This window comes from Papaver somniferum, chromosome 1 (assembly GCF_003573695.1).
Source record: "Papaver somniferum cultivar HN1 chromosome 1, ASM357369v1, whole genome shotgun sequence".
Lineage (NCBI taxonomy): Eukaryota > Viridiplantae > Streptophyta > Magnoliopsida > Ranunculales > Papaveraceae > Papaver > Papaver somniferum.
Genome location: NC_039358.1, coordinates 171,121,380 through 171,125,449, shown reverse-complemented (window position 1 = coordinate 171,125,449; position 4,070 = coordinate 171,121,380). Strand labels below are relative to the sequence as shown.

General features: G+C 34.2%; 1 long non-coding RNA gene across 5 annotated transcripts; it reads right to left on the bottom strand.

Moving 5' to 3' along the window:
- Positions 1 to 204: 204 nt before the first annotated feature.
- On the bottom strand, positions 205 to 3,835 carry LOC113307956. 5 transcript variants are annotated; one of them, XR_003339401.1, is made up of 8 exons: positions 3,494 to 3,834; positions 2,757 to 3,098; positions 2,455 to 2,644; positions 1,949 to 2,091; positions 1,718 to 1,845; positions 1,551 to 1,628; positions 1,041 to 1,260; positions 205 to 420 (listed from the first exon to the last, which is right to left on the bottom strand). It is a non-coding gene; the product is annotated as an uncharacterized LOC113307956 (long non-coding RNA). The 5 variants fall into 5 exon arrangements; XR_003339403.1 differs by lacking the exon at positions 1,551 to 1,628 and having other exon boundaries at positions 2,757 to 2,926; positions 3,030 to 3,098; XR_003339402.1 differs by lacking the exon at positions 1,551 to 1,628 and having other exon boundaries at positions 1,949 to 2,094; positions 3,494 to 3,835.
- Between the last annotated feature and the right edge of the window lie 235 nt (positions 3,836 to 4,070).

The window sequence follows — 4,070 nt, the reverse complement described above, 5'->3', positions numbered from 1 at the left end:
ACGATAGTTTCAGGTTGTCGCGAGGTACCACACCTGATTAACGTCGTAGATTTAATTTTGTAATATAAAAAAAGTGGAAATTCAGCTGAATTCCAAAGCTGATTCAGCTTAGTTCTAGATCAGATCAGGCTGACTGCAACTTTTCTAACTGGAATGAAAAAATCTGAACTGAACACAAATTATACCCTGAAATAAACCTTCGGATTTATAAATTCAAAATGCCATTTAAAAACAAAAAACATTGTATTGGTTGCACAATTCATAACTTTACACTTGGGCTCAAAATCACAATAATCAAGTCCTGAATTCATACAAATCGTATATCTAAATTCTTTCTAAGGTTCATAAAGACAACTGCAAACCAGCAAAACGAGATCCTGCCGGATGATGAACTGAGCCAACAATTCCAGAACAACACACCTACAACAAACAAAAGGTGTCAACATCATTAAAGTATAAAACAAGTGTGAGAAAAACATTGAAAAGTGAATATACTATGACGAAATTTGAATTATAGCACAGCAAGTAAAAGCATGACAATAGATAGCTCTCAATATCTCCTTATCGTTCTAATATTCTAAGTTATCCAATACATATTACTGAGCAGTAGAGATTTATGCAAACTGGAGGCAACCTTGGTGACTCAAACGTAAGATGCTAAAAGAAAAAATATTCTTAGTAATAGTATTAGATACATTACGGGTTAAATAAGAAAGTAATGTCATTTGAATCTTGACATTATAAAACATCTGCTCTAATTAAATTTTCCACGGTAAAAAATATTCTTGATAACTTGGACAGTTGGACTCTCATTGTTATGTTTCAATAATGATATGTCAACCTTTTCAATCTAGTGAAGGGATGAAACGAAAGTGATTTCAGTATGTCAATGATATAAGATAAACATGAACTCATAATAACCAAAAAATCTAAGAACTTCATTACTAAGAAAGTAGCGTTGCTTCAAAGAATTTTTTTTTTTTTAACAAAGTAACACCATCTTGACTTCAAATCAGGTAAAAGTGATGGAGATGGTATACCTGTAGACCTTTCAGGAATCCAAATGCACCAAGTAGACCTTCCCTACCCGCGTCTTCATCAGCACGAAGTACATAATCTCCGTTTTTATTTTCAAAGAGTTGGAGAACTGAAAGAAATTGCCGCGGACTGCACCAAGATCTAGACGTTGATGGAATCACTGCTGGTGTTTATCAAGTGGTTATCCATTTCCATATTACTCATTCAATCACTAGTATTCATCTGCACGACAAAACCAAACTGAATCAAACGTAATTCGAAGCATGAATCAGGAGAATTAAATTGAAAACAACACTCAAAGAAAATACAGTTACAGTTCTGTATACATAATTGTCTGGAAGAAGAGGGAATGTGATCAACGGACTTCAATAACAGAGAAGCAATATGCACTAGTTTCATAATAACAACAAAAATAAGCTCAAAGTATATGAACTAATATTTTTGATGAATTGTGTACACTAGTAAGATGAGAATATCATTATGCAACTGTAGATAGAAAAGAATTTTTTAACCTATCTTCCTCATTAGAACACTCAAGTTACTACTCATCATACTTGGTGAGAATGTGGTCCTCAATCATATCTTACATCCTGAAATCACAAGTAAGACATTCGGCAAGTTCTAAGCAACATTGCATCATTTTAATAACAAATTGACAGTGACAGCATAAGGAACCCACCAAGAACTACAAAAACAATCCTCAAGAAGTTGATTGCATGATTAAATGCAAGGGAATCAGCACTAACATGGTCGAGAACCTCTCAGATATCCCTTCTTTAAGAGCTAAAGACTCTGGAAACCCCAAGCCTTTAAGATAAAGACACACAGATGTAGCATAAAAAAAATTAAATAATCATTCTACTGGAAAGAAAATATAAATGAAGGTCGTAGATATCATCAAGTTTCTTACAATGATTTGACGCTGAACCATACAGTTATCGTTCAAGCTGCAGTCCAGGTCTTGAAGACTCTATCGTAGATGGAAAAGCTTCTTTTTCTAAATAACAATTGCATTTCTTTAGCAAGTTAGTAAGGTCTGCAATTGCTCCAAGTCTGCTGCCATCATACAAAAGTAGATATTATCGAAGTTTATTCTTCAAGATAGAGAAAAGCACGGTCTAGAGTCCATATAATCCAAACGAACCCAATTAATGAATCGAATTAAAGTTATATGCAATATGGTTTCAGTGTAAACACATTCAAAATCGATTAAGGTAACCAAGAACTGAAAATTTAAAAACTTCAGTAAGTACCCACTGAACTAATGTGACAGGTTTACTCAAACATCAAAGTAATGTAACATGCTAATCAAGAACCAAAGAAATACTTATGCAAACACTGGAGTGAATTTTCATCGAAGAAGTATAACTAAAATAAAAATCCAAGTCATATGGATAAGGAGTTGAAGAAACAAACCATTAAAATTCTCAAGTTCGATATTAGCTCAATAGCACACAGAAAACTTCAGCACCAGCTCCCTCTCCAAACACTAATTCGCCAACACCAGTTCAGCGACTTCAGTCCATAGACTCCATACAAACTCCACCCCTAGCAGCGAGCTAGTTACCATCAACACCAGCGCTTTCTCGAGCTCCTTCAGTTCCCTCTACAAGAAAAAAACACCTTCGAATTAAGCTAAGAAATATACGGCTGCATTTGATGAGCAATTTTATCAAACACATAACATCAACACTAACTCAAATGTATGATTCTTATACCAATAAATGAAAGAAAGATCCAAATGATTGGATTTCAGTAACAAAACTTCTGTTGTATTGCATCCTCTTGTGATCTCTACCTCTAGGTTTCTTGTTCTTTTCGTGTTTAGATACCTTTAGAGTTTGTCCTATAACTTTTCCTGCACTAGCAAAATATCCGTATACCTTACCTGCAACAAAATCACAAACAACCAATTATTGGATTAACTTCGTTACCAGCTCCCTCTCCAAACACTAATTCACCAACACCAGTTCAGTCCATAGACTCCATACAAACTCCACCCCTAGCAGCGAGCTAGTTACCATCAACACCAGCGCTTTCTCGAGCTTCTTCAGTTCCCTCTACAAGAAAAAAAACACCTCCGAATTAAGCTAAGAAATATAAGGCTGCATTTAATGAGCAATTTTATCAAACACATAACATCAACACTAACTCAAATGTACGATTAACCAATTATTGGATTAACAAACACACAGATTCAAAATGAAAAGATGGTGATAAAATTGAGAGAAGGATTGGAATTGAAACTGAGGGTTGACTGAAATTAAAAATCACAAACAACCAGTTATCAGTTTGGATGACTATCTTAAACTGAAGCCCTAAACAGAGATTTAAAGAAGATTTACTTAGGGTTGTAATTGAAATTGAAATCTAGGCTAATAGAGCATAACAAAGTTGCTCGTGAAATCATCTTTTATTGACATCAGCAAAAGCATAACAAAAGTTTCATACTTACTCAAAAAATTCCAAGACAGAGAAATGACTAAACCACCACCACCATCAAAATCTGGAACAACTCCTTATCATCATTTTTTTGGGTTTTGGAAAGGACTCAGACATTACAGATGCGTACTTGAGTTTTTGGAATTATGGGTTATAAAATGCAGATGGACACATAATCAGTAAATTTAAAATAAAATTTGAGTGTCTTAAGATTGAAACATTAATGATGCAATGTTAATTATAATCACGTGATGCACGTTTACATGTTTCTACTAAATCATTGCCCTGAATTTTTTTGGATACACTTAGCGTTGTCTTAGTTTGGATTGTGTTAACATTAGCTCAACAAAATTGATCAATGTTAATCTTACAAAGCAGTACAATCAAATATACAAACGTTCATGAAAATAAATAAAAAAAGTAAGAGATTTATATTGGGTCGGGGTAGTTTTGTTTGAGACAGTTTACCCTCCAGGAGTCCACTGGCAGTAACAGCTACACAAAACTGAGATCAAAAAGATCAAAAAAAAAAAATACTTGAAGTAAATTATACCACATATCACCCCACAAAATGGTGCCCAAAGCACCAG